Genomic DNA, 21,077 nt, shown 5'->3' with positions numbered 1-21,077 from the left:
GACAATCTTGCAGAAGATACCTCAGATTCATAGCTGGTTCAATGCACTACCAATTCTCTGCACTGCCCTTTGGCTTATCTACTGTGCCCAGGGTCTTCACAAAATGCCTGGCACCAATAATCGCATTTTGCAGACAAAGAGGAATTCAAATATATCCATACTTGGACGACTGCCTTATTCAAGCAGCGACCAAAGACATTCTACTAAAGCATCTGGCGTTTGTAAAAAGATTACTAATTTGCCTATGGTACACAGTAAACGAAAAGAATCAAAACTAGTACCCTCTCAAGAGATAATATTCTTGGGTGCAAGCTTAAATACAACTGCCCAGATGGCTTATCTCATGCCAGACAAACAAAGGCAACTGACTTCTTACATCAAGAGCATGGCAACAAAGACCCAGTTATCTGCAAGAAAAATTCTGCAGGCTCTGGGCCACATGGCCTCCTACATTCTGCTAATTCCATATGCAAGACTGCATATGAGGAAACTACAATGATATCTGAAAAGTGTTTGGACTCAGCATTGCACAGCCTGGAATCATTAATTTCACTCATTCCCTGCCTGCAACAGGAGTTTCGATGGTGGCCACAGGCCTGTCACCACAGCAAGGGACAGCCATTCACTTTACCCACAGCCAGGCAAACATTAACAACAGATGCGATAGATTATGCTTGGGGGGCCCACATAGCAGGAAAATGTATTCAGTGCGCATGACCCCCAAGCCAAAGGCATCTTCACATCAATCAAAAAGAGATGCTAGTTGTACAAAATGCCCTGACAGCCTTCAAGGACCTACTTCATCCAGGACAGCTGCTGATAAAGATGGACAACACCACAGTTATGTGGTACATAAACAAGCAGGGGGGGGCACACATTCCTACCCCCTCTGCAGACGTGCCATGATTTTGTGGAACACAGCATTGACCTACCAAGTACACTTGCAAGCACAATTCCTGCCAGGAGAAACAAATGCTCTGGCAGACAAACTAAGCAGAAACCTCATGGATCCTCATGAGTGGAAACTAGATCCACAAATCTTCAGCATGATAATAAGGAAATGGGGATGCCCAGACATAGATCTTTTTGCCTCCCCTCACAACTGCCAACTTCAGAGATTCTGCACAAGGACTTATCACAAACAAGCATGGAAAGTGGATGCCTTGTCATTCAGCTGGAACAACCATACAGTATATGCCTTTCCTCCACTGCCTCTCCTCCCCAAGGTACTCCTAAAGGTCAGACAAGAGAAGCCTCAAATGATACTAATTGCCCCAGATTGGCCACGCCAACACTGGTACCCAATCCTAAGGAGCTTGTCCCAAGACCCTGCCTGGACATTGCCTCAAATTCCTCATTTACTGACCCAAAAAAACAATCAGATCCTGCACAGCCAACTCATAACCCTAAATCTGTCTGCATGGCGGATAGTGTAACCATTCAGAATACACCTCTCTCTAAATCAGTTATGGATGTTATTTTGGAGGCCAGGAGGCCCAACACCAGAAAATCATATGCAGAAAAATGGAAGAGATTCTATGCTTGGAACCAGGCACAAGGAATTGACACGCTTGTTCCAAATATACCTCAGATTTTACAATATCTAACTGAGATGCTGGACAAAGGCCTATCCTTCTCATCAATTAAGATCCATGCCTCTGCCATTTCAGCTCATTATGATACAGACCCACCTATTTTTTCACATCCATTGCTTAGGCAGTTCCTCAGGGGGGCCAAAAATATAAAACCTCCAAGGAGAGCACCAATACCTGCATGGGACCTCAATTTTGTCTTGGAAAAAGTCACACAGCCTCCTTTCGAGCCAGCCAATACAGCCGAGATAAAATTCTTATCATGGAAAACAGCTCTGCTCCTAGCAATAACTTCAGCAAGAAGAGTCTTGGAGTTGCAGGCATTACTGGCTTGGAACCTTTTATTATCTTCCATCCAGACAGGCTTTCTCTAAGGACAAATCCAACATTTATGCCTAAGGTAGTGTCCAGTGTGGCTCTTAACCAAACCATTCATTTGCCTACTTTTTTCCCAAACCCACAGAATAAAGGGGAGAGACTTCTGCATTCTTTGGACATACACAGACAGCTACGCTTCTACTTGGACAAAACTAAAGCTTTCAGAAAGACTGAGCAACTTTTAGTGGCATATGCTGCAGGATCACACGGAAAGGCTATCTCTAAGCAGACTATTTCAAAATGGATAGGAAACTGCATTCGTTTCTACTATTCACAACATGGCAAGTCAGTGCCTAAGGGCATTAGAGCACATTCTACCAGGGCAGCAGCCACCTCAGCAGCCTTCCTCAGAGGAGTACCAACCAAGGATATTTTGGAGGCTGCAACTTCGACTTCAGTGCACACTTTTACTAAGCACTACCACTTACCGCTTTACTCTAAATCCAGAGCTGGCTTTGCCACTGCAGTTCTGCAGGGCCTCATAGCCGCTCCTAACCCTATATAGACCCAGCCGCCCAACCTCAGCTTTGGGATTCAACCCAAGTGTAATGACTGCAACAGTGAAACACGATGAACATAGTACAGTTGTGTACCTACCATAAATGTAGATGTTCGAGTGTATTCACTGTTGCAGTCCAGGTTACCCACCCACCATCCCCCTTTCTTTGCTGGGATTTATCTGTACTTCTCTATCCTATACAACCTATGTGGTGTATTTGCTTGTAGATGAAGGTATTGTTTATTTTATAGCATGCCTTTATAAGCAATGTTTTTTAGCCTACCCTTTTGGGGGCACCTGACATCTGGGGCAAGAAAAACTGAAGAAAATGGCGTTGGCTGCATCTTTTATATCCCTGGCACACTGATGTCAGGGAAGAGGAGACAGCAACCGACGCCGGACCAGGCCGTTGGAATTCAGGCCGACTGCGGGTAGCCTGCCAGCAGGATAACCCAAGTGTAATAACTGCAACAGTGAATACACTCGAGCATCTGCATTTATGGTAGGTACACAACTGTACTATCCTTGTAGTACAGCCAACTTGCAGTTTCATATTTTAAGTTTGTGTAACTTTACTCTTCTAAGTTTTCTGTGTAATGTTGTGATGGAACTATAAAATTCTCTGTGAAAAGCTCCTTTTTAAAGCTTACTGTTAGTAATCAAGTCAGTTTCCACTCCAAAACAGTTATTTTTGTATATAAAGTGTGCATTACTGCAATTAATGATTTTACCCCTTCCACTTAGAACCATGCTGTGTACAACCGTATTATTTTTTTTTACATTAATGTTAAACCATTTTGCACAAAATGTATACAAGATAACGTTTTATTTGTATATTTCCCCTCCATTTGGTTCCTTCATGTGCAAACACCTCTAAGTGAGATTCCATATGCTTTAGTTCCTTTGGCATTTTAGAATAAGCAGCATACAGTGAAGTAAATACCCAGAGTTCCTTTAACACATTCAGTTTATTATTAGTCTTTTGCACAGTCCTCATCCTGTCACCATACCAACTTCTGGTTCATATTTCATCATTTTCTTACTGGCACAACATGATTGTTTTTCAACTTTCCTGTTAGTTCATGCAGCTCACAGTGGGACTGGCCGTGTCTACCACTGTTCAGTAAGTTCACCTGTTAGTCTTCTTCATGTTCCTCACCTTGCAGTGCAGACACTATTTCATATCCAAGCTTCTTCTAATTCTTCTGATTCTCTCCTAGGCTTCTCTTTGTCACTCAATCATTTATTTTTTTTGAACAAGGGAAATGGTTTTACTGTCAGTCTCTTTTGGAGCCTCTCCTGTTCGTGCAAGATCCAGAAACTGAGTCCTCTTCACCTTGGTAACTGCAGTTGTGCTGACTGATTTTTGTATCTCCTTCAAAACCAGATTTGCCCCACATTTGTTCCTTTTTTGTCTAGGATAAAGTGAGTAGCCATTTTCCACAACTATCTTGGCATCAGTGTTCAATACATTTCCTTTACTTTTTTGTGTAGTATGTTTAACACCTTTATTAAATTATTACATTGTAGACAATGACACAGGATAACATACAGCAACAGGAAAGAAAACAAACCATAACAAACAATGTTAAGTTGTCAATCTCGCCTTCATTCTTGCTTGGTGGGTTCGGAGCCGATCCCTCGGCTCCGACTTCTGCTTTAGCTCGAGAACTCCTTTTACCAGCTCGAGGCAGCCCCATATCCCATGATGCAAGGCAGTAAGTACCCAGATCTCGTTTGCCGCTTCGCTTGGGAGGTCTTCTCTTTACCAGCTCCTGGTAAGTAATTCACATTTGTGACTTTTAAGCCCCTTTTAGTTAAAAACTTTTTGTTTTTGATAGTTTAGTTTTAAATTTAACTTTTTCTGACAGAAATCCCTGTCTCTTTGAATTTTTTTTTTTTAGTCAGTTAATTCCCTGTCCCATCCCCCCCCTGTTAGGGTGTGTGTGTTGGTATTTTTTACTAAGTACCCTTTTGGTATTAGTTTTAATTTAATTGGACTGGTGTGTGTGTGTTTTGTTAGACACCATGTCTAAAGAGAGGGTTTCAGGTTTTAAGAAGTGTGACTCGTGCTGTCAGAAGATGTCTCTGACAGACGGTCACACTTCTTGCCTGTACTGTTTAGGCCCTCTTCACCTGCAGGACTCCTGTGCTATTTGTCACTCCTTCAGCCAGAGAGTCCTGCAGGAGAGAAGGAATAAGTTGATTCTCAGGGGTCTTCTTAGCCGGAGGGCTCTCCGGCTAACACAAAATCAACTAAATCTGCCAAGACCCAGGCTTCTGTTTCTAAGCCTGTGGCCTCGGCTCCTCGTATAGAGTCGAGATCGGCTGGAGCGATTCTGAATCCACTAAGCTTTCGGCTCCGATGGCTATCGGTGCCGAATCTGCTGACCACTGTGGGGTCGGCTCCGACACCCATGTTACTGAGCATCGGTGTCGGCTCCGATCGGCTCCGACACCGTAACTTGGTGGCTGTATCGGCTCCGGCTGGAGCCGATACATCGATTCTGTCGGCTCCGAAGTCGGTGCCGACAGGATCTGTAATATCGGCTCCGATGGCCCATTCCAGGAAGAGGTCGAGGTCTCCTTCCTTGGAGCTCGCGCCTCGCCTCTTCTATCGAGCGGAGCCATCGAGCCGATCGTCAAGGTCATCCAGGTTGTCAGATCATGACCTAGAGAGTGGTCAGTAGATTGCTCAAGTCACAGGTACTGGCCCAAATGCTACACAGTCCGTCTCAGCAGGCGACTGTTGGTCCACACCCGTTACAGTTCCTCCTTCAACTCTACCCCAGAGCTTGGGTTGGAGTCTTCGGTTTGGTTACTGCTACGGCTGGAGGCGGATACCCCTTCTGTTCCTTCAGCCCCTACTCTTATCTCCTCTTCCTTAGAGGGATTTGGTGGTCGGGCTTCCATGGTCTCCTCCGAGGGGTGAGTGGCATCGGACCCTTGTCCGAGCCCGCTCTTCCCTTGGAGCCTCGGCCTTGGTGAGCTCGGCTCCGACATCTGCCTCGGAGACTTCCCTTCGGTGGCCCCTGGGTTCCTAGCTCTTGAGGGGCCTCTCGGATCTGCCTGGGAGGAGCATTGAGGTGATGAAGAGTGTACTGGCCACTAGTATCAGTCAGCAGTCTCTTCCCGTAGCTCCTCCCTCTATTGTACCTGTTGACATCTCTGCCACTACTCTTGCTACAGGACCCAGAGATCCTCCGCCTCGGGTTTCCCCATTGGGAATTTCCCCTCTTCGAGGATTCTCCTGATGTTTGGAGATCCTCCTAGGAAGAGGACTTGTAAGAGGAAGCATGTAGACTCCCGAGTCTGTCACCCGGATACTGACTTTGATGAGTCAGAGGGATCCCTAGATCCCCTCTGAGGATGTCTCCTTCTCAGACATCCTAGAACTCCTGAGACAGAGGGGAAACTGGCCCACCAACAATCCCTCTGAGGATGAGTCAGTATACCTAGAGGCGTTTGGATCTCGGCCCTCCACCTCCTGGGTGTCTCCGCCTTTCGACCCCTTGATGCAGGTTATTGCTCGAAAGGCGTGGACAGCTCCTGACTCTGTAGAGCCAGTCCCTAGGAGGCCTTCTAAATTTATAACTGCCCCTAGTGACAAACTATTCCTTACCAAGGGTGTCCCGCTGATGCCATGGTGGTGGCTGCGGCCAAAAGGAACTTGCAGATCCTTCTGTGCCCGTCCATCCTCCTAATAAGGACTCTAGGACCATGGATAGGTGCAAGCGGATGTTTTCCTCAGCGACCTTTGCTGTTCGCGGCTGAATTATCTTTGTCACTTCACCAGACTCCAGAGATATCCTCAAGGAGCTGGGAGAAGTAGTTCAGGATCCTACAGCTGCAGGGGCCCAAGAAAGATTGCCTCGCAGCTAGGAACCCTCAATTCCATTGCTAACTCCTCCATGCGGCTAATATCTTATGCTGCTGATGGGCGAGTGAGAGCATGAGCACAGGTGTGGCTCTTAGGCGCCAAGCCTGGATGCGGCTATGTGATTTTGCGGATCCCTTTAAGGCGTCCTTCACAAATTCTCCCTTTGATGGGTCAGCTTTGTTTGGCCCTCAGGTGAAGGAAACCTTGACCAGGTGTGAGCAGGACGGCAAGACTCTTTCTGCTGTTGGAGTCCGTTTTCCACCCCTTCTAGGCCTTATCCCAAAGGACAGAAGGGTGGGAAGATGTGGTTCCGTAAATCCCAAGGAGTCATGCGGATTCACGTGGTCAGTTTACCCTAGAGGCAGAGGGGTAACAACAACAGGCGCCGCTCTAGAGGCAGAGGGGTCCAAGAACCAGGGCAACAGGGAGTCTCTTCCTGAGCAGCCTTTTCAGCATCCCTGAGGTGTTGCCGGCTGTCCCTCCTTGGAGGCAGTCGGGAAGACTATCACTGTACCCAGAAGCCTGGCATTCCCTCACTCAAGACAGATGGGTACAGTCGATCATATCCAAGGGTTACATAATTCCTTTCGAGGAAAGTCCTTTCCCTCAAGTTCCCTTCCAGATGTACCACCGGTCTAAGGGACATTGCAGAGTTAGAAATCAAAACTACTGCAAAAGAGCCATTCAGCCAGTTACACTAGACCGTTCAGAGCCGGAATCTACTCAAGGTTCTTTTGGTCCCCAAAAGGCGGAGACTGGAGACCAATATTGGATCTCAGCAGACTCAACAAGTCTGTCAGGAAGACAAGATTCCGAATGGTCACTCTTCAGTCAATTCTGCCCTTCTTACAGAAGTACAACTGGATGTGCTCTATAGATCTTCAGGATCGTACTATCACATCAAAATTCACAGACGCTCCAGGAGATTTCTCCGCTTCGGCTGGGGTCCAGTCATTTCCAGTTCAGAGCCCTGCCCTTTGGTCTCACCACAGCCCCAGAGTGTTCACCAAATGCATGGCAGTGGTCACGCCTCACCTGAGACGTCAAGGATTCCAGGTGTTTCCGTAACTCGACTGGCTCCTGTCAGCCACCACCACGCATCAGCTTCTACAAGCCAGGGATTACACAATAGACCTTTGTTCTCATTTAGGCATCTCGATCAACGAAAAGTCATCCTTATCGCCCTGCCAGTCTATTACCTTCATAGGCGCAAACTTAGACACTGTTCGGATGTCAGCTACCCTTACAGAACAAAGAGTTTCAGACATTCAGACTCACGTCAGGATCATTCTGGCCAGCAAGAAAGTACAGGCCAGAATGGTTCTAAAGGTATTAGGTCTCATGGCTGCGGCCATTACTCTTCTTCCTGGCTCGATTCTACATGCCTCCTTCAGTGGATGCTGTTCACTCAGTGGTCATACCAGCAACTCCTATCGTCACCAGATTCTGGTGACACAGACATGCAAAGAACGTCTTGCTTGGTGGATCACATCGTCTCAGGTGCACCAAGGGAGGTGCTTTGTACCGCCGGCCCCGATAGCCACTGTCACCACGGATGCCTCCCCTGATCGGGTGGGGGTCATTATCAGGGCAGGATGGTTCATGGGGCGTGGCAACCGTTCGAGTACCATCTGCACATAAATGTCCTGGAGATGAGAGCAGTGCTTTTGGCGTTGCAAGCCCTCAGCGACTTTCTTCCCGTAGGGACAATTGCAGTCCACACAGACAACATGTCTGTAGTGTGGTATATCAACAAACAGGCGGAACCAAGTCCTACCCCTTGTGTCGAAGCGCTCAGACTATGGCAATGGGCGATCTCCTCTCATCGGTTTCTGGTAGCAACGCATATCCCTGGGAAAACCAACATTCTAGCGGACAGATTGAGCAGAGCTATTCTCATGCCTCACGAGTGGTCTCTCAAACAATCCGTGGCGGAAGAGATTTTTCTGGAATGGGGTCGTCTATGTTGCGATCTTTTGCTACTCCCCAAAACAGCAAATGTCCAGACTTCTTCAGCCTCTTCCCTCTATCAGGCCATCCCCAGAGACGCTCTGACCCAGGATTGGCCCCAGGGACTTCTTTATGCCTTCCTCCATTTCCTCTGATCCCTCAGGTGATCCAGAAAGCTACCGTTTGAGAGCCAAATTGATTCTCATTGCCCCTTACTGGCCTCGACAAGTTTGGTTCCCGTTCCTCCATCATCATCTGTTGGTGCAGCCCTGGCATCTGGACCCAGTGCCAGACCTGATTCACCAATCCGGTCAGCTGCACCGGTCAATCCCTCTCTCAACCTCACAGCATGGTTGCTCCACTTCCTTCCTAGCCAGGCTTCCTTTGATCTCTAACCCTGTTAGAGATATCATAGTCTTCACTAAAATCCTCTACCAGGAGGATTTACGAGCAAATGGAAACGTTTCTCTTATTGGGCTAAGGCCCAAAATATTGATCCTTTTACTGCCCCTGTTCAGGCAGTTCTAGACTTCTTAGCAGAGATTTTTCATGCAGGCTCCTCTTCTTCCACAGTCAGAGTTCAATTGGCTGCTATTTCTAATTTTCATGTTGGGATAGCAGATCATAATATTATGTCCCATAGGCTCTGCAGGGCCTTCTTGAAAGGAATTTTCCTACTAAAGCCTCCAATCAGGAATCCTCCTCCTCAGTGGGATCTAAATTTAGTGCTGACATCCTTGATTCTTCCCCTTGAGCCAGCTGTTTCTTGTTCCCTGAAATATCTTTCTTGGAAAACTTTATTCCTAGTGGCTATTACATCTGCCAGGAGGGTGTCTGAACTTCATGCTCTTTGGTTCGACCCCCTATTTGGTTTTCACAAAGACAGAGTATCTTTGAGAACTAATCCATCGTTTTACCTAAGGTAGCTTCAAAAACAATCTGAATCAATCCATTGATCTCCTGTATTTTTTCCTAACTATTCAGATAGAGCTGAACAAAGCTACATTATCTTGGTCCACCGTCAGCTTAGATATTATTTGGACAGAACAAAAATTTAGGAAATCTGATCAACTTTTTGTTTCCTATGCGGATAATAAAAAAGGCCTTCCTGTTTCTAAAGTGACTTTGTCCAGATGGCTTTCTTCGATCATCACTGAAATTTATACGATCAGGGGAAAACAGCTGTGCTCAAAACCTAAAGCACATTCAACTAGGAGTTTAGCTACTTCTGCAGCTTTTCAAGCTAGACTGCCTTTGGACACTATTTGTGCAGCGGCCACTTGGGCCACTCCTCACACTTTTGTTTCCCAGGGACAGAGCCAGTTTTGGCTCTACAGTCCTCAAGAGTTTGTTCCATTGAGCCACCCAGGATAGAGGTGCTAGGGACGCGGTCCCACCAAGCAAGAATGAGGCGAGATTGACAACTTAACATTAAGTTATGTTCCTACCATAACGTTCCATGTTAGTTGTCTTCTCTAGCCTTCTTTCTTGCGACCCTCCTTCCCCTGGCCTGGACAGACCTTGTACAAGAAACTATTATGCTAAGACCATTCTAACCTGGTCCTTTTCCATCTGTAAGTTTCTTCTTCCTTTGGGAAGTATTTTATGCTTGGTGTTATTGCCCTTTGTCAACAAACGAGATCTGGGTACTTACTGCCTTGCATCATGGGATATGGGGCTGCCTCGAGCTGGTAAAAGGAGTTCTCGAGCTAAAGCAGAGAAGTGTCGAGGAGAGGGATCGGCTCCAACACCCTCAAGAAAGAAGGCGAGAGAAGACAACTAACATGGAACGTTATGGTAGGAACATAACTTCTTATTTTTGATTTTTGTGCATTATGTATTTATGATGTTCTTCGTGTTTCACTGTTGCAGTCATTACATTTGGGTAATCTGCTGGTAGGTTGCCCTCAGTCGGCCTGAATAACAAAGTCTTGGGTCCTGCGTCGGTTGCTGTCTTCTCTTCCATGACATCAGTTCGTCAGGGGTATAAAACATGCAGCCGATGCCATGTTATTCAATCTTTCTTGCCGTGCGGTGCCCGAAGCAGAAGCAGTTCGCAAGTGCTGGTCGGCTGGCTCCTGAAATTTTCGTATTCGAGTTTCAGAACCAAAGTCTTCAAACTAAAGCTAAGTACCCCATTGGAGAAACTTTTTCTTGCTCCTTACCGATGGCAGTAAAAGTTAATAATTGCATTACTTGTGGGAAGCAAATATCACATAAGGATTTTCATTTGTACTGTATTCCTTACCTAGGCCCTGATCACAACGTGCCTTGCTGTCGGTTTTGTGCTAGATTTAACCAACGCACTATTAAGCGTCGGTATATTTTTGCTTCTAAATATTTTGGTTCAAGATTTAACTATCCTGAAATGTCATCGGTTAGCAGTCCAACTACCGGAGTTCACAAAAAAAGCAAGGAAAAAGACAGAGACAGACTGTCGAGGTCCAAAACCAAAAATGAAGCTTCGCCTAAGCCAGTCGCCGGTACTCAGTGAGGCGCTTTCGCAGCCCCTTATACCCGCTACTTTTGAGTCGCTGACCTCTACCGAGACCCATTCGGAGTCCGGTATGCCGTGAGATTCTAAGAGTATTGAACCCGCAGATGTCTCTCCCTTGGATGGGTCTGGAGCCACTGAGCAGGCACCGGCTTCTGAGGGTGTTTTCAGGCCTCAACATTTTTATATTAAACTGACGCCAGCAACGAAAACAAGGTCAAAAATAACTTCTATGCCTAAAAAAATGATGCATGAGCCACGTGCTCAGGCCCCTATGCCTAAAAAACAGATGATCAAAATGGCTGAGGATTTAATTACCTTGATCAGGGGTTGACACCCCCCCCCCCCCCCCTGCTAAGAGGCCTAGGCAAGGCACTGATTATAAATCTTCAAATCAGGTTTCCATTTCTTCTGCTTCCTCTTCTGATCAGGAATTTTCTATTCCACCCTATGAGGATTCTGATGCAGAGGAATCCATCCCATCTGCATCTCCTCCTGAGGATTACTCTTTTGGAGAGACTTTGCATACTTTAAATTTTCACTGGGAGAGTCAGGACTTCTCTGAATCAAAAAAGAGGCTTAGGGATTTCCTTCTTCTTCCTCAGCATAGGCCTTAGGCAATGCCTCCTGTATTAGACATTGTTGATGATGTGTTCTCGGAATCAAGCATGGCTCCTGATTCCCTGCCTCTGGCTCCTAGTAAGCCAGACAGATATTACAGGGTTCCTGACTTCCACAAATTTATTTTCAAAAATCCTGCTGCTGATCCTGAGACTATTTCTCAGGGTCCCAAGGGTGTTAAGGCTTCTACAGCCAGAAATTCTACCCCTTCTGATAGAGATTCCAGGACGCTGGATAGGTGGGGTAAGAAGGTTTATACATCTGCAACCTTGGCAGTCAGGGCTTTAAACTGCCAGTTTCATATGTTTAAATATCAACAGCATGTTATGGGCTTACTGAAACAGAAAATGATGTTGATTTCTGATTTATTGCATTCAGCAGAACAGGTTGGAAAGCATACTTTGCAATGTGGTTTTGATTCCTTGGAGGCTTCTTGTAGGGCCACCGTTACTGGTTCTGTGATTAGAAGGCATGCCTGGCTCAAGGAGCAAAATCTGCCTGATCATGTTAAAGCTAAATTGTTGGATGCCCCTTTGAAGCATGATACTCTGGTAATAAAGCAGAAGAGGTTTTAAAGAAACTGGAAGACAAAGCTAAATCTATGCAAACTGTAAAAGATTTCTTGCAAGTGCAGCCACCCATGTTCAGTAGGCACTGACCTACTACAAATTGGTCCTTTCCTGTGTCCAACAGAGCCACTCAGGGCAAACCCAGGTGCTCAAAAGGCTCCAGATATCAATCACAGGGTTGTTACAGGTCAAAGCAATGGGGTGCCTCCACCTCCAAATCTGGAGGAAACAAAGCACAACCCTACAGTAAGCAGTCTCAATGACTTTCCGCTACCATCTCCAAGCACTTATCTTTTGGCAGCCCCCTTGGGGGGAAACTAGCACTTCATGCTCAAAATTGGAAGTTAATTACCCAGGACAAGTGGGTATTAAACATAGTATCCCAGGGGTACAGATTTCATTTCCATACCTTGTTAATTCCAAACGGATGGCCGGATCTGCCACAAAACCAGTGTGTAGAGGCCCAGAAACAAGTCATGTCCCTCAAGGATATGGGGGCTATTCAGCCAGTACCAGAAAAGGAAAAAGGACAACGTTTTTATTCAAGACTTTTCCTGTTACCCAGAAAAGACAATTTATGGCGTCCAATACTGGACTTATCGATTCTGAACACGTTCCTGGACATTCCAAAATTCAAAATGCTGACTTTACAACAGCTACTGCTTATGCTAGGCAAGAATGCTCGGTTAGTAACTCTAGACTTAAAAGAGGCATACCTGCATATCCCAATAAGGGAATCATGCAGAAGATACCTCCGCTTCAAAGCAGGTTTTTTGCATTACCAATTCTCTGCACTGCCTTTTGGCTTATCTACTGCACCCAGGGTCTTTACAAAGTGCCTGGCACCAGTAATTGCATTCTGCAAACAAAGAAACATTCACATTTATCCTTATCTGGATGATTGTCTCATTCAAGCAGAGGACAAGGACACTCTTCTTCAACATCTGGCATTTGTAAAACGGCTTCTAACATGCCTAGGGTACACCATAAATGAAAAAAAATCACAACTGGTACCCTCTCAAATAATTACATTCCTGGGTGCAAGCTTGAATACAACTGCCCAGATGGCTTACCTCACACTAGACAAACAAAAGGCAACTGACAACATACTTCAAACAAATGGCAACAACAACCCAGTTATCTGCAAGACAAATTCTGCAGGCTTTGGGGTTCATGGCATCCTGCATTCTACTAATTCCATATGCGAGACTGCATATGAGGAAACTTTAATGGTACCTAAAAAGTTTATGGAGTCAACATTGTCACAGCCTGGAAACAATGATTCCTCTCATTCCCTGCCTACAACAGGAGTTTCTTTTGTGGGCAAAGACATGTCACCAAAACAAGGGACTGTCATTCACTCTACCCCCTGCCACCCAAACCCTAACTACAGATGCATCAGACTATGCTTGGGGGGCCCACTTGACAGGGAGATGCATTCAGGGCAAATGGAGCCCAAACCAAATGCATCTGCATATCAACCAGAAAGAAATGCTAGCTGTTCAGAATGCTCTGACAGTCTTCAAGGACTTACTTCATCCAGGACAACTACTGATAAAGACGGACAACACCACAGATTTTCTTCGTGTTTCACTGTTGCAGTCATTACATTTGGGTAATCTTCTGGCAGGTTGCCCTCAGTCGGCCTGAATTCCAAAGTCTTGGGTCCTGCGTCGGTTGCTGTCTTCTCTTTCATGATGTCAGGTTGTCAGGGGTATAAAACATGCAGCCAACACCATTTTCTTTAGTCTTTCTTGTCGCACGGTGCTCGAAGCAGAAGCATTTCACAAGTGCCGGTCGGCCGACTACTGAAATGTTCGAGTTTGAGTTTCAGAACTGAAGTCTTCACTAAAGCTAAGTACCCCGTTGGGGAAACTTTTTTCTTGCTTTTTACCGATGTCAGAAAAAGTTAATAATTGTATTACTTGTGGGAAGCAAATACCTCATAAGGATTTCCATTTATACTGTATTCCTTGCCTAGGCCCTGATCACAACGTGCCTGGCTGTCGGTTTTGTGCTAGATTTAACCAACGCACTATTAAGCGTCGGTATATTTTTGCATCAAAATACTTTGGAAACAGATTTAACTACCCAGAAATGTCGTCGGATAACTATCCGACTACTGGAGTACCTAAAAAACACAAAGAAAAGGACAGTGAAAGGCAGTCAAGGTCCAAAACTGATGACAAAGCTTCTCTTAAGCCAGTTGCCGGTTCGCTGGTACTCAGTGAGGCGATTTCCCAGCCCCTGATACCCGCTACCTTCATGTCACAGGCCTCTACCGACACAAATGTGGTGTCCGGCATGCCGCAAGATACTCAAGGTATTGGACTGACGGATGTATCTCCCTCTGATGGGTCTGGAGCTGCTGAGCAGACACTGGCTTCTGAGGGTGTATTCAGACCTCAACATTTATATATCAAACCGACGACAGCTGCAAAACCAAAGGCAAAGACAACTTCTAAAACTAAAAAAACGATGCCTGAGCCACGTGTGCAGGCCTCTATGCCTAAAAAGCAGATGATCAAAATGGCTGACGACCTTATTACCTTGATCAGGGGTACCCATCCCCCTCCAGATAAGAGGCCTAGACAAGACACTGATTATGAATCTTCAGATCAGGTTTCTGTTTCTTCTGATTCCTCTTCTAATCAGGAATTATCTATACCTCCCTATGAGGATTCTGATGCTGAGGAGTCTATTCCATCCGCATCTCCTCCAGAGGATTATTCATTTGGAGAAACCTTGCATACTTTGAGGCAGCATTTTCACTGGGAGAGTCAAGACTTCTCAGAATCAAAAAAGAGACTCGGGATTTCCTTCTTCTCCCTCAGCACAAACCTTTAGCCATTTCCCCTGTTTTAGACATTGTGGATGATGTGTTTTCGGAGTCAAGCTTGACCCCTGACTCCTTGCCTCCAGCTCCCAGTAAGCCTGACAGATATTACAGGGTCCCTGACTCACATACATTTTTATTTAGAAACACTGCTGCTGACCCTGAAACTATTTCACAGGGTCCAAAGGGAGTTAAGGCTTCAACAACAAAAAAAGTACCCCCTCTGACAGAGATTCAAGGGCACTAGACAGAGGGGGAAAAAAGGTTTATACATCTGCAACCTTGGCAGTCATGGCCTTAAACTGTCAATTTCACATGTTTAAGTACCAACAACATGTTATGGGATTGCTGAAACAGAAAATGATGTTGATTTCAGAATGTGCAGAAAATAAAGAGTTGCAGGAATTATTGCATGCAGCTGAACAAGTTGGAAAGCATACTTTGCAATGTGGTTTTGATTCCTTAGAGGTCTCCTGCAGGACCGCAGTTACTGGATCTGTGATTAGGAGGCATACCTGGTTAAAGGAACAAAATTTGCCTGATCATGTTAAAGCTAAACTGTTAGATGCACCTTTACAGCATGACTCTTTGTTTGGTATTAAGGCAAAGGAGGTTTTAAAGAAAATGGAAGACAAAGCTAAGTCTATGCAAACTGTTAAAGAATTCTTACAAGTGCAGCCACCAACACTTAGTAGACACTGGCCTACAAAAAATCCTGTATCAGACAGAGCTCAAAGGGGCAAATCCATATGCCTTAAGGGTTCCAGATACCAGGCACAAGATTCATACAGGTCAAAGCAGTTGGGCGCATCTACCTCCAAATCAGGAGGTGATAAGCTCAAACCTATAGAAAACAGTCCCAATGACTTCCCTCTGCCTGCACCAAGCACTTATCTTTTGACAGCACCCTTTGGGGGAAAATTAGCACTTTTTGCTCAAAATTGGCAGTTAATAACCCAGGACAAGTGGGTACTAAACATAGTATCACAGGGATACAGATTCCATTTCCACACTCTGCCAATGGCAAACAGTTGACCAGATATGCTCAAAAATCAATGGGCAGAGGCACAGAAACAGGTTATGTCCCTCATGGATATGGGGGCCATTCAACCAGTACCAGAACAGGAAAAAGGACAAGGTTTTTTACTCAAGACTGTTCTTGGTACCTAGAAAGGACAAGGTCTGGTGGCCAATACTGAATTTATCAATTTTGATCACATTTCTAGACATTCCAAAATTCAAAATGCTGACTTTGCAGCAGCTTCTGCCCATGCTGGGCAAGAATGCTTGGCTGGTGACATTAGACCTAAAAGAGGCATACCTGCATGTCCCAATAAGACAATCGTGCAGAAGATACCTTAGATTCAAGGCTGGCTTAATGCATTACCAATTTTCTGCACTGCCCTGTGGCTTATCTACTGCGCCCAGGGTCTTTACAAAGTGCCTGGCACCACTAATTGCATTTTGCAGACAAAGAAGTATACAAATATATCCTTACTTGAACGACTGTCTCATTCAAGCAGAGAACAAGGACACTCTTCTTCGACACCTGGCGATTGTGAAAAGGCTTCTAACATGCCTAGGGTACACTATAAATGAAAAGAAATCACAACTGGTACCCTCTCAAAAAATAACATTCCTGGGTGCAAGCTTGAATACAACTGCCCAGATGGCTTACCTTACGCCAGACAAACAAAGGCAACTGACTACTTACTTCAAACTGATGGCAACAAAAACCCAGTCTTCTGCAAGACAAATTCTGCAGGCTCTGGGCTTCATGGCATCTTGCATTCTACTAATTCCATACGCAAGACTGCATATGAGGAAACTTCAGGGGTACCTGAAAAGTTTATGGAGTCAACATTCACACAGTCTGGAAACAGTGATTCCTGTCATTCCCTGCTTGCAACAGGAGTTCCTATGGTGGGCAAAGACCTGTCACCAAAACATGGGACGGCCCTTCACTCTACCCCTTGCCAGCCAAACCTTAACAACAGATGTATCAGATTATGCCTGGGGGGCCCACATGGCAGGAAGATGCATTCAGGGCATATGGGCACCAAAACAAATGCATCTACATATCAACCAGAAAGAGATGCTAGCTGTTCAAAATGCCCTAACAACCTTCAAGGACTTACTTCATCCAGGACAACTACTGATAAAGATGGACAACACCACAGTCATGTGGTATATAAACAAGCAAGGGGGCACACACTCATACCCCCTTTGCAGATTAGCCATGGCACTGTGGGATGCAGCTTTGACCTACAAAATACATCTTAGAGCTCAATTCCTGCCAGGAAAACAAAACACTCTGGCAGACGATTTAAGCAGAAACCTTATGTATCCTCACGAGTGGAAACTAAATCCACAAGTCTTCAGCATGATAACAGAGAAATGGGGGAGCCCAGACATAGATCTATTTGCCTCTCTTCAAAATTATCATCTGAAAAGATTCTGCACAAGAATTTATCACAGACAAGCATGGAAAGTGGCCGTCCTATCCTTCAGCTGGAGAAACCTATCAGTTTACGCCTTTCCTCCTCTGCCTCTCCTGTCCAAGGTCCTCCTAAAAGTCAGACAAGAAAAGCCAAAGATGATATTAATTGCTCCGGACTGGCCCCGCCAATACTGGTACCCAATCCTAAGGAACTTGTCTCAATACCCAGCTTGGACCTTGCCTCAAACACCACTTCTGCTGTCCCAGCAAAACAATCAGATCCTGCACAATCAACTACAGACTCTAAACCTGGCAGCATGGCTAATCAGGTAATCATACAAACAACACCTCTCAGTAAAGCTGTGATGGATGTCATTTTGGAAGCCAGAAGGCCTAGCACTAGTAAATCTTATGCTGACAAATGGAAGAGATTCTGTGCTTGGAATCAAGCACAAGGAACTGATACAGCAGAACCAAATATTCCTCAGATATTACAATACTTAACTGAGATGCTTGACAAAGGCCTATTTTTCTCATCAATCAAATTCCATGCCTCTGCCATTTCAGCTCATTGCAACACAGAGCCACCAATCTTTTCTCATCCTTTACTAAAGCAGTATCTTAGAGGAGCCAAAAGTTAAGGCCCCTTAGAAGATCACCATTACCTGCACGGGACCTCAGTTATGTGTTGGAAAAACTCACCCTGCCTCCATTTGAACCAGCTGCTACAGCTGATATAAAGTTCTTATCATGGAAGACAGCTCTGCTACTAGCAATTACTTTATCAAGAAAAGTTTCAGAGCTACAGGCCCTCATGGCTGCAGAGCCTTTATCATATTTTACCTGGACAGGGTGTCTCTGATGACAAATCCTACTTTTATGCCTAAAGTGGTTTCCAGCGTGGCCCTTAACTAAACAATTCATCTGCCAACTTTTTATCCAAATCCGCAGAACAAAGGGGAGAGAATTCTGCATTCCTTGGATGTTCACAGACAGCTAAGATTCTACTTGAGCAGGACTAAAGCTCTAAGAAAAACTGAGCAATTACTAGTGTCATATGCTGCAGGATCAGAAGGAAAGGCTATTTCAAAGCAGACAATTTCAAAGTGGATAAGCCACTGCATCCATTTCTGCTACTTACACCATGGTAAACCTATGCCCAAGGGCATTAGGTCTCATTCCACCAGAGCTGCAGCTACTTCAGCAGCCTTTCTCAGAGGAGTACCAACCAAAGACATTCTAGAGGCTGTTGCTTGGAGTTCTGTTCACACCTTTACAAAGCATTATCGTTTGCCTCTCTACTCTAAGTCCAGGGCAGGCTTTGCCACTGCAGTGCTGCAGGGCCTTATAGCCGCACCTAATGCTGTTTAGCTCCAGCCTCCCAACCATAGCTTTGGGATTCTACCCAAATGTAATGACTGCAGCAGTGAAACACGAAGAACATAGTACAGTTGTGTACACTTACCATAAATGTAGATGTTCGAGTGTATTCACTGTTGCAGTCCAGGTTACCCTCCCGCCATTCCCCTGTCATTCTGAAGTTTATCTTTCCTTCATTATCTTTTACAACCTATGTGGTGTATTTGCTTGTAGATGAAGGTAAAGTTTATATTGATGCATGTCTTTATATATATATATATATATATATATATATATATATATATATATATATATATATATACATATATATATAAAATATTGCTACCTTTTTGGGGGCACCTGACATCGGGGGCAAGAAAAACTAAAGAAAATGGCATCGGCTGCATGTTTTATACCCCTGATGACCTGACGTCATGGAAGAGAAGACAGCAACCAAAGCAGGACCCAATACTTTGGAATTCAGGCCGACTGAATGCACCCTGCGAGCAGATTACCCAAATGTAATGACTGCAACAGTGAATATACTCGAACATCTACATTTATGGTAAGTGTACACAACTGTACTTTATGTGGTACATAAACAAACAGGGGGGTACACATTCCTACCCCCTTTGCAGACTAGCCATGGCTTTGTGGAACACAGCCTTGACTTACCAAATGCATCTTCAAGCTCAATTCCTGCCAGGAAAGCAAAATACTCTGGCAGACGACCTAAGCAGAAATCTTATGGACCCGCACAAATGGAAACTGGATCCACAAATCTTCAACGTGTGAACACAGAAATAGGAGAGCCCAGACATAGATCTATTTGCCTCTCCCCAAAATTATCAGTTGGACAAATTCTGCACAAGAACTCATCACAAAAAAAGCATGGAAAGTGGATGCTCTATCCTTAGCTGGAAAAACCTATCAGTCTATGCATTTCTCCCTCTGCCTCTACTCTCCAAGGTCTTACTAAAAGTCAGACAGGAAAAACCAAAAATGATCCTAATTGCTCCGGACTGGCCTCGCCAGCACTGGTACCCGCTTCTAAGGAATATGTCACACCTTCCTCCATGGCACTTGCCTTAAATACCTCATCTACTGTCTCAGCAAAACTATCAAATTCTGCACACTCAGCTCTAAACTCTGAATCTTGCAACATGGCTAATCAACTAATTATTCAAACCATTGAAAACTCACAAAGTATGCCAAACAGCCGTGGGAATAATCCGTTTATTACTAATCCAGTAAAATAAAGCGCTTTTCGTCCGATAGGTGTAGGAACTTCATCAGATAAAAACCAGATCAAGTAATGCAGTTTAAATATTAAAAGCACTTAGTCAGCTGATACATCAGCATTAAACATTAAAGCAATATCTCCCATGTATCGGGTTCGAGTAAAAACTTATTATTAAGAACTCTGAGGGGGATTTTTTCATCTACAACTACTCTTCAGTGTATGTCCCTGTTGAGCTGGCTAATTTGCTGGCAAAAGGCCTCACATTTGTTCCCACTAAAAGATCAAATATTACGAACTCTAATTTGGACATGAAAATGTTTGTGAGAAAGTTGAATTTGGCAGTTTTGTTAGGCAATATGAGTAAAATGAATAGAAATGAATTTAGGATTCCAAGTACTTACAATCCACCATTGCATAATTCTCTGTACATATTTGAAAAAATGTGTGAGCTTGATTTTAGAGACATGGATTATTTGAGAAAAAACAATAGAAGTAGAAATAATCTTACAAATGAAGAACTAAATTGGATGCAATATTTGAGGGAAACTAAGGTCCGTATTATGAAACCAGATAAGGGGGGAGGTCTGGTTTTCATGGACCAGGTTGATTATGAAAATAAAATTGAAGTTATGTTGTCATCTGAATCTTATGATGAAGTGTCTATAAATGAATATAATCAAGCTAATAATAGGATTAAAATGTATATAAATGACTTATTTATAGCACAGAGAATTGATAATGACTTATATAACTATTTAATTATGCCATCACCCATTGCTTCCATTATATTTGGTGTGCCAAAAATACATAAGGATCTGAGTAATCCACCCCTGAGACCCATAGTGGATGGCAGGAATAGTGCAACTTACGCTTGTGCAAAGGTAGTTGATGGGATTCTTAAGAAATATGTAAGCTCTGAAACATGCATAAGTAAGGACTCTTGATCATTTCTAGAAAAAATTAATGAGATAAACTTTGATGAACACAATAATCTACTTACAATTGATGTAAAAGACCTCTACACCTCAATACCACAAGATCTGGGTATTGAGTGGGTAATACTGAATCTAAAAGAAAAAGGTGCACCAATATCTGAATTAGTCTTGGTAGAGGAATTATTAAATATAGTACTAGCACATAACTATATAACATTTAAAAATAACTTTTTTTATCAAAAGAGCGGGGTGGCAATGGGTTCACCCTGCGGGTCAAGTTT

At 44.4% G+C, this 21,077-nt stretch overlaps 1 protein-coding gene across 1 annotated transcript in view; it reads left to right on the top strand.

The window, feature by feature from the left end:
• Positions 1-21,077, top strand: part of RFX3 (regulatory factor X3) — a 1,639,608-nt gene that overhangs the window by 992,162 nt on the left and 626,369 nt on the right. The gene's annotated exons all lie outside the window — the stretch shown is intronic.

This window comes from Protopterus annectens, chromosome 2.part0 (genome assembly GCF_019279795.1).
Source record: "Protopterus annectens isolate FY-2018-M chromosome 2.part0, PAN1.0, whole genome shotgun sequence".
Taxonomy (NCBI): domain Eukaryota; kingdom Metazoa; phylum Chordata; order Ceratodontiformes; family Protopteridae; genus Protopterus; species Protopterus annectens.
The sequence above is the reverse complement of the archived record's forward strand: the minus strand, read 5'-3'. Positions and strand labels throughout refer to the sequence as shown.